Raw genomic sequence first — 10364 nt, forward strand, 5'->3', positions numbered from 1 at the left:
AAGAGAGAGATCAAACACATGCACTTCCAAATTATAATTAAAAAACCTTGTTTGTAACCATGATTGATAGAAAATCCCAACGCCAGAAGGCCCGTTCCCATGGCTCACTGGCTGGATAGGGGGCTTGGTTGCTGGGGCGTAAATAGGGCTCAAAAACAGCTCCTGGCTGCTGTTGGTCAATTGAAGAGCGGTTCACGCACATCCTCTTCCTCCTGCTCATCATCTCGGTCACTGCGCCCGCTCTGCAGAATCCAGGCACGGGTGATATTGGCAACACTGACCATCGGAATCCACGCCACAGTTGGGGTACTTGTTGCAATGCCCCCAAAAAATTCATGCAGCTTGCCAAGAGACCGCATAGTGTTTGGACATGCTACAGCGCCAATGGGCACCACCACCAGCCTTATGGACCATGGTGAATTTAGCACAGCATCTGATCTCAGACAGGTCACCCATGGAGCCACAGCAGCTCATCCTGACCTGTGCAGCTCCCCCAGATGAGATGGATCGCTGGCAGCTGCCAGCCCGGGGGAGAGGCGCTCCCCAGCTAGGGTGACCAGATCCAGATGTCCTGATTTTATAGGGCCAGTCCCGATATTTGGGGCTTTGTCTTATATAGGCACCAATTACCCCCACCTAGAGTGACCAGACAGCAAGTGTGAAAAATCAGGACAGGGGTGGGGGTTGGGGTAAAAGGAGCCAATATAAGAAAAAGACCCCAAAACTGGGACTGTCCCTATAAAATAGGGATATCTGCTCACCTACCTACCCCAATCCCCTATCCTGATTTTTCACACACCTGGCTAACCCCAACCCAGCCCTGTCTTGACATTCCAATCTTGGCTCGTTGCCGAGGAAGTGAATTACTTTCACTTTCATTCCTCAGCAGGCAACCAGCCAGCCCCTCCTCCCCACCCCAGCACCTCACCCAACCCAGCCCTGATGGAGGGGAGGGAGGAGAGAGAGAGGGATGTTCCTGGGGAGGAGGGAGAAAGGAGGGGGTGCTCTGTGGGGCAGGGGGGGAGAAGAATGGATGTTATGGGGGACAACAAAGGATACTGGTTCCAGAGCCACAGAGCCTGGTTCACCTCACCTCAGCCAGGGGGAAAGAGTCACACTCACAGGTGAGCTCCTTACCCTACCCCTCCCCTTCACAGAGACCCCAGCAGCGAATCCCCTCCCTCAGACTGTGATAGAATTCTGCTCTTTCTAGGACCCAGCAGCCCTGCTCTTACATGCTCCACTGCTTCCTGTCTGTCTGGGCTCTCGCAGAGTGGTGCCCTCAGGCAGAGTGGGGCCCTACGTGGCTGCCTATTCTGCCTATGGCTAAGAACGGCCCTGGTTACAAGCCATCGAATAAATATGAATTCCTGACAGCATCACAAACTTCACCTGAGAATCAAGCTGCTTGCTTTCTGCTTCTTACATCATTACCAAATGGGAAGTCGCCAGCAATCAGACTAGAACTGATAAACATGACAGTGCTTGCAGCAGAATAGAAGCCAGCTCCTTCCCCAGTAGCCACATTGGCTCAGCAGGGTTTGAGTAAACATGGTCTTTGTCAGTGTCAAGGTATGATTCCTCACTCTGAACCTTAGCGTCCAAAAGATGGGGTACCTGCATGAACCCCTCTAAGCTTAATTACTAGCTTAGAAATGACAGAGCTGCCACCACCCAAAAATATAGTGTTTTGGGACACTTTCTGGCCCCCAAACCCTTCCCTGGGGACCCCAAGACCCAAAACCCCTTGGGTCTCACAACAAAGGGAAATAAACCATTCCCCCCTCCTTTCTTCCTCCCAGATTCTCCCCTCCCTGGGTAACACTGGGAGATCCCTGTGATTCAACTCCTTGAATCTTAAAACGGAGAAGAAATTCACCTTCCCCCCTTCTCTCCCCCTCCCAGACTCTTCTGAGAGAAAGACAGTGATCCTAACACAGAGAGAAATCAGGCTTTTCCTCTCCCCTTCTCTCCTTTCTCCCACAAATTCCCTGGTGAGTGCAGACCCCCTCCCCTTGGGTCTTACACAAGAAATGAAAAAAAAATCAATCAGGTTCTTAAAAAGAAAAACTTTTAATAAAAGAAAGAAAAAAAGTAAAAATTGTCTCTGTAAAATCAAGATGGAAAATGTTACAGGGTCTTTTAGCTTATAGACACTAGAGAGAATCCTCCCCCCAGCACAAATACAAGTTGTAGCAAACAGAGATACAATCTTTCAGCAAAATACACATTTGCAAATAAAGAAAACAATCAAAAGACTAAACCGCCTTTCTAACTGGTACTTACTAAATTGAACAGAAGAGGCTGTTTCAGAAAATTGGAGAGTCTGTATACATGTCTGGTCCCTCTCAGAACCCAGAGAGAACAAAGAAAAAAACCCAAAAAGCACAGACAAAGGCTTCCCTCCACCGAGATTTGAAAGTATCTTGTCTCCTGATTGGTACTCTGGTCAGATGTTCCAGGTTTACTGAGCTAATTAACCCTTTACAAGTAAAAGAGACATTAACCCTTAACCATCAGTTTATGACAGTCAGTGAATTAATTCACCCTGATCAGGAGGTCCATGGGGAGCAGATTATACTAAGAAGGTGGCATTTTTATGGAGTCACTTTTCTGGTGTTTGTGGTGTACCCAGGCTTTGGCCCATGGGCTTTTATATTTCACTCCTGAATGCTGCACCTTTCTTGTGCCTAGTTGACAGGAACTGCTTAATGAACTTCATGCATAGATTAATATTGCTGCTGTACAACTGAAAGGAAAATAGATACTGATTACTGTGCTTCTCCTTCGAATGACAGGATGCTGAAAGGGTCGCTAGAGGACAAAGTAAGTGGAGGAGACAATTTATTTATAGAGGAGAGCAGAGGGGGTGCAGAATTAAGATATGAGGCTTGGGGATAGATGACAGAGAATATGGGGAAGAGAAGGTCCAGGAGTCAGAGCACAACTAGGACACAGGTCTGGAAGACAGAGTGAGTCAGCAGAGACAGGACACACATCTGAGGCACAGAAGGATAGGGTGAATCAGCAGCCACAACAAAGAAGATCACACAAGTTGATGCTAATGAGTCAATGAGATGTAGGTAGAATTGTTTCCAAGCAGAATGTTTTTCAGTGTTTTCCAAGAGGGTTTTAGAAGACCCACAAGTATGATGAGGCTCTTGAAGTTAGCAAGGGCAGAGATGTCCAAATAAATACAGACACATTGATTAACTGTGAAGGGAAGGGAGTAAGAATACATCAGAGGACAGCAAGAGCATCTCTTCAGACTTTGGATGGGGGTAAGCAATTGGAAGGTTAATCAATTCTCCTTTTAACTTTCACAAGTAATATCAGGTTTAAATAGAGGAGGAGATAAATTCTATTATAGGAAAAGTACACACAAGTGTCTTCTGGGAAGAGAGATTGAAGGAATACAATGTAAGCTATTAACTGCACTCTTCAGGCATATGGAATGTTTCACTCGCACCATGCCTTTAAACTCACAGTACTCACAACCTGAGGAAATACAGATGTAGGGCAAAATGTTCCACTCTGAGCATCTCTCCAGAGCTCAGTGAAATATTCTACTATCTCTAGATGCCCGAATCTCCTATTTATTTCTTGCGGGGGGAAGGGGGCAGGGGGGCAGTTTTGTTTCTGAACAGGGAGTGGATTCCCAAAGTTAAGAATCTGCATTGTGTGTATGAGATGAAAGTTGAAGTTTTTAGTTAAAAAATATTATTTAGGTTGCAAAGTCAAACATTCAAAAGTTGGGAAATGCCAGACTTAAGATTGTTCCTGCAACCCTAATTCTGCTCCATTATACAACTGTGCACTGAATAATATAGGGTCCTGTGGAAAACAAAAACAACTAGTTTGTGTGATCATGTACTTCAAGACAATGACAAATATGAGAATTCCTACCTTTCAAGTATTTGACCTTTGGCAATTAAAATAATGTTTTTTTATAACTCTGTCTTGTAGGATTTTTTAGGTCATTTCATAAGGTGCCCTCCCAGAAAAATGTTAAAGCAAATTCTGTTATGTATAACTGTAGTAATCCTTCGATCAGACATCATCATCAGGGTTTGAACCATGAACATTCAGGAATGTAGTACAGATGTCTACAACTTGACCTCTGTGACTAACTATATAAGCTGACAGCAGGCAAAGACTGTTATCCCAGAGTGTGATGGACTGTTGGCACCATATGCTGGATATCCAGGAGGTGGGTGGGAGAAACCCAGTTTAGTTTGGTTTTCTTTCCTTTCCCCACCCTCCAGACAGTGAGTGGGCTCTTGCCTCATCTGCTGCCCCCAGAAGGGGGGATGGGATGTTAGGACCTGTTCCAGGTCTGGGGAGATGTACTCAGAGAGGAGAAGGAGGAGCCTACCTTGATCTGATCTTCCTCTGCCCCCCAGCACTATAACTACTAAGTCAGCTCCCAGACATTCCCAGGGCTGCTGATGCTTTGGTGTTGGCATGGGCCTAGCTTTTCAGAACATTTATGTTTAGTTATTGTTCATGCTGCCAAAATGTTCTCTTCCAAAACAAAAGAAATGACTATTTTTAACAGTTTATAACTCAGTCAAACCTGAATGGAATTTCATGCAGTACAGAAAAGGCACTTCACTCTTCTTTTTGAGGGCCGTGCCAAATTTTAAAGGCCTATTGCAAGCAATGGAAGTGTTAAGAGTTTCTCAAGGAAAGCCCCAAGGATATTTTAAATGGAAAATGTTAGGCACTCTAAATAAGGGTTGACACCAGAGCACACACCTGCAGACACACCTTGTTTTTACTACAAAAAAGGTGATTTTTGTAACCACATTTTGGATAATGTGCTAACTATCATGAGGTGAAATCCTAGAGAAGACAAGAAAGTTGTAGTTTTAATGCATGTTAGCAGGTCAGGTTAAACCCTAAGCTCTCCCTCCTCTCTCAATGTGCTAACAGAGGTAAAAATGACAAACTGCCTTGTCTTCTTTAGGATTTTACCTACTTAACATGAGAAATGAAAACAGCTTTTTTCTTAGCATGGGGACACCCACAAAGATAAATTCCATGGTGAAGAATTAGGCTTAATACAATGTTACTACTGCAAAATCTCACACTGAAATGTCACAAAATCAAAGACATCTAAGGAACAAATCAAGTTCAGCCACTGACAATTATGAACACAGAATTTTTTATTAGACAATATGGAACAAGTGTTCAATTTTTAATTTGGACAAAACTCACAATGGTGAATAAATTTTGCTGAAATTAAATAAATGAATGAATGAATAAAATAATGCCTACTACTATGTTTAGAAGAAGCAGGGTAAACTTCCACCCTGATGGGATTTATTGAAGACAGTTATGAGCAATAGAGAAAATGTGGTTTATAATGGATGCTACACTCCACCTTTAATTACAGTGGTGACTCCTAGTATAACACGAGTAAGATAAGCACAAATACCTTTGTCATTAGGAGTAATAGAGGTTAAAATCATGAAACTAATGGATAAACTTAAAAGTTCAAAAAAATTTACATATTGTCAAGATTTCTAACTGCATCCCATATTGGTTTGCTTTATTTTAACATACAGGGTATTTTTTAATGTTTACAGAAAAAAATCTTTCCGCTTGATCTCTTTCCTATTAGCATGTTCAGGAGTTAAGACTATAATTAAAATTATATGAGTTAAGACATGGAGATATGATTATAACTGGCAGATAGGCACCCACATCAGAAAGAGAATATTATATATATTTATTTAAGTGAATGTTCCTCTATTTATTTGTAAAGCACTGCGTACATTTATGACAATCTGGGCGTGATGCTGGAGGTTCTTAGCACCCTCATCAATCATGGATTTCCATTGACTTCAGCAAGGGTTGGGAATGTTCAGCATTTTTCAGAATCAGATTTTTTATATTTCCTTGAATATAAGTCTTGAATGACTAATTAATAGATAATAATAATAGTAATAATGTTCCCTTTAGGTCTAATGAGTGCTTTTTCCCATCCTTTTAGACATTTCTCATACATTTGAAGATTATGTTTGATCTTGAGCATTATGAAAATGAGACTAAAATGTGAAGGTGAAATTGGAATTAACATACACACACAAAAGAGTTTTTCATTAGTAATCGTGAGGGGAAAATGTGAGAATAAGGAGAATAAAACAAATTCAAGGAAATACTTCTTCACACATCTTCCCAAATCACTAACAGTTTGTTTCTCAGGGCTGGCCCAAAGCCCTGCAAAGTCAAAAGGAGTCTTTCCATCACCATTAACGGGCCTCAGATCATGCCCTGTGTAGGCAAGTCCCATGTTCCTGAGGAGGTTTGGGTTTTGTCTCATTTCCCTCTTGCCTCCTTTGAAGACTCCAAAATTTAGGAGTAATGAATGACTCTGAAAACATTTGGAGGTGCATTTCAGAGAGACAAAAACATCTGGAGGTGCATTTCAGAGAGACAAAGGTTAGGTTGCTAACGTAAGCCTGGAAATGGATGATCCGTGATTTAATTATTATCTGTTCCCTGGCTTTAACTACTTTTAACTTGACATTTCTCTGCCGACTGTGCAGGTGGCGGAGCAAGAGAGTACACCACACTGCAACACTGCAGCTGTGCCACTGTAGTGCTTCACTGAAAACACTATCTACATCAGTAGTCCCCAACTTTTTTTGTCTGGCAGGCGCCAGTCGATGAGCCATGGAGGACTCTGGCGGCAGATGAGCATCTGCCAAAATTCTGCCGACAAGCAGCAACGTCAATAGGAGTTACCGCCAAAATGCAGATGACAAGTAGCAAAAATCAGCGGCACTTCAGCAGCAATGCCTCTGGATGACGCAGCTTGTTGGCAGCATTTTGGCAGATTGTCATCCACCGGCCAGTACGTGGGTGCACTTAGACATCTCGGCGGGCATCACGTCGGGGACCCCTGATCTACACTGATGGGACAGGTTCTTCCGTTGGCATAGGTACTTCAGCTCCATAAGAGGCAGTGGTTAGGTTGACAGGACAACTCTTCTGTTGACCTAGCATCGCCTACGCCAGGGATTATGTCTGTTTAATTGTGTTGCTCAGGGGTGCTCTACTACTCTACTTTCCTAGTGTAGACCAGGCCAAAGAAGTTTACTTCTCTCAGTGAGTTACTTCTGAACATGATAGAATAAAGAACAATTGGAACTCTGCTTCCTGTTTCCATGGCTCAAAAGCTTTGAACCTTTTTGCCAGTCAGATAAGCCAGGGGTTCTCAACCTTTCTCTTTCTGAGCCCTCCTCAACCCCCCTCCCCCGACATGCTATAAAAACTCCACAGTCCACCTGTGCCACAATAACTGGTTTTCTGCATATAAAAGCCAGAGCTGGCATTAGGGGGTAGCTAGCAGGGCAACTGCCCAGGCCCCCATGCCACAGGGTGCCCCACAAAGTTACATGGCTTAGGTTTTGGCTTCAGCCCCAGGTGGCAAGGCTCATGGCCCCAGACTTCAGCCCTATGTGTTGGGACTTCAGCTTTGTGCCCTTGGCCCCAGTGAGTCTAATGCTGGCCTTACTTGGTGGCCCCCCTCAAATCTGCTTGCAGCCACCGAGGTGCCGCCAGACCCCTGCTTGAGAACCATTGAGATAAGCCATGGAAATATGGATCTTCCCTTCTCCATCACATCCAGATCCCTGAACAAAGGTAGCTGATGGAAACATTCATTGAAGATGCATCTGACGATGCACATCAATGTGTTCTACTATTACATCTAAATAACTGTGAAACTCAGTTTATAACACCATGATATCAGCTTAAATCCCACCCAAATAAAGTTGGCATTCACTTTTTACCTACCCAAACAACAGTATTTTTGCATTATTTTATCTATAGTTCAGTTTGAATTAAAACAAAAACAATCAAACACCAAACAAAGCAAAGTAAAAAAAATGCAAATGTCCTTAATTTCAGCTTGTTTTGGTTATGAACCTCATGAAGCTGAAAACCAGGATGCTGGAAATCTCATCAGAAGAGCATTTCTGACAGCATTCTGGCACTTCTTACTCTGGAAAACATCAAAGTCAATGCATATTAAAAAAAAAAGGTTGCCAAATTTTCTGTCAGCTCACAAATGTTTCAGGTTAAGGTTTGAGTTCAGGAAAAAGTTCAAGGGGATAGGTTCCCATAGCCCAGTCTTTAGTCAGGAAAAAGTTCAAGTGGAAATCCTTAGACAATTGCATGTGTATCATACAGCAGGTATGGTATGTCTACTGAGGCAGAGGCCATCACTTAGCTGACATGACTTTATAAACACATTACACATTAAAAAAATACTTTAAAAAAAAACTTACCCTTAATCATGCTAATTAGAACTAAGATTTAAACAAGTCAGAAATTGGGGGCTTTCACTCTGCAACCTTGCACGAAGCACAAGGGCTTTGTGTGGCTTTCATTAATTATTGCTGAAACAATTCAGGTTTATCTGATATATTTGATAAGCGCAATTTCTCAGAGGTATATTGCTTGGCTACATGTCAGGTTGAAACTTCATTTGCAAGTAACCAGCTTGGTCTCAAATTCTTTCCCTTTTCTAAAATAACAGCTTAAATTTTTCATTTATGGAAATATGGGTTCCATTTATGGCTTAATTGGTGTAAAAGAATGAAATGAGTTTGGTGGGGCTCAACTCTGTAGCTAGTGAATATTTGCCAGCATTACTAAACAACCATGCAATCAGCTGCGATACTAAGTGCCTGCTTAGAGGCAGCTCAGGACTAGAATAGTAGGAGGAGCTGTAGATCAGGACTCAAAACACATTGACCACGCAGCAGTGGAGCTTTTGCTCTCTTAGCAGAACACCACGGTGGAAATTTGCAAAGCAGTAAGTCTTTACTATGCTTGCTTTTAGCTATTAGCTCTTTGCTTTAATGAGCTTCAAATTCTCCCACCGTTAAAAGAGCATACAGGAATTGGAAGGGGAAGTGATCTACGTAAACATTTATATAACTATCTCCAAAAATGACCTACAAAAAGCGTTTTTTTCTACCTCAATGTGTCACAAACTTGAAGTCTGATGCACTAGAACCTTCAAGGGATACAAACAAGTGTTGTATGTCTCACTAGGAAGCAGGGATTCTTGCTAGCCCCAACAGGGCTCTGCACGGGAAAAAGGGTTCACGTTAGTAGATCAAATTGCTGGACTTGAGCCATAAAGTAGAAGATGCCGTTTTGTTTGTTTTGTTTAATCAGTATTAGGAGATATGGGTTCTATTCTAAACTCTGCCACAGGCCTCCTGCTTGACTTTGAGTGAAGTAATTTAGGGAACAATCCAAAGCCTAATGGAGACACTGGGAATCATTTGACTGACTTCAATGGGCTTTCAGTCACGTCCCTAATTTCTGTGCCTCAGTTTCGCCATCTGTAAAATGGGACAATTATAATGCTTACAGGGTGTGTGCACAAAGATAATGTCACTGATCTGCTCACATTTAGAGTATACCACAAGGGACATATTTTAAGAAGGACCGCTACACAAGCACATAGGTGCAATATTTAGGAAATATTAGGAATTTTGATTATTTCTGTGCCGATTATTTAGTATACTTGTAAGTCATAGGTTGCTGTTTCCTTTATTCATGTATTGTAGTTTTAAGTATTGGTCAGATGTAGCTAGACTGTTCAGGGAGGTCTCTCTTATTTTATAAATCTAAATTAATTACAGTTTCTGAAGCTTTCAGATACTCTGGTTATAAGCAACACAGCAGCCAGCAAACAGAGCTGGAAACAGGGGAGTTTCAGAGGGACTTCTGTTGGAGGAGCAGGTTTTTGTAGTTTGTGGATTGCATTGTGTAGTTTGTGTGTCTGTGTGTGTGGAGGCTGCTAGGGGCCGTGTGCTGGGAGAGGGGCTGAGCCCTGATTAGGGGGTGGGGCTTACCTGCTTAGGGGTCCTATAAAAGTAGCCAGCCAATCAGGCAGCGGAATAGACAGCTGCAGCAGCACAGCAGCCACCAACCGAGCTGTAAACAGGGGAGTTTCAGAGGGAGTTTACAGGGGGAAGTTGCGGGGGAGACTAAGACAGAGGAACTGACAGGTTAGTTAAGGGAGTGGGTGGTGGTCTGCCAGCATTCTGGTACCTGTTGGGGGTTTGTGGTGTGTTGTGTGTCTTGGACTACCAGGCACTAGGTGGGAAGGCTACAACTGATACAGAGGTAGCAGTGAAAGATACAACGAGGATGACTGGATGTGGAAGCTGCGGCATGTACACGATCCTGGAGGGGGTACCTGAAAAGGATTTCATCTGCATGAAGTTCCGCCTGATAGAGCTGATGGAAGAAAAGATCCGAGGACTGGAGATGCAGGTGGAAAATCTGGTTGAGTTTAGAAGGGGGTTTGAGCAGATGATGGAACACAGACA

At 43.0% G+C, this 10364-nt stretch overlaps 1 protein-coding gene across 4 annotated transcripts in view; it reads right to left on the reverse strand.

The window, feature by feature from the left end:
- LRRC4C (leucine rich repeat containing 4C) overlaps window positions 1–10364 on the reverse strand; it is a 933364-nt gene that overhangs the window by 87927 nt on the left and 835073 nt on the right. For 2 of the 4 annotated variants that reach the window (XM_032794453.2, XM_032794499.2), the window contains one exon: window positions 8996–9105. The exons of the other annotated variants lie outside the window; for them this stretch is intronic. The gene's annotated coding sequence lies outside the window, so the exon portion shown is untranslated. The remainder of the gene's footprint in view (window positions 1–8995; window positions 9106–10364) is intronic. 4 annotated transcript variants of the gene reach the window in all.

Source organism: Chelonoidis abingdonii, chromosome 4 (genome assembly GCF_003597395.2).
Source record: "Chelonoidis abingdonii isolate Lonesome George chromosome 4, CheloAbing_2.0, whole genome shotgun sequence".
In the NCBI taxonomy this organism is placed as follows: Eukaryota; Metazoa; Chordata; order Testudines; family Testudinidae; genus Chelonoidis; species Chelonoidis abingdonii.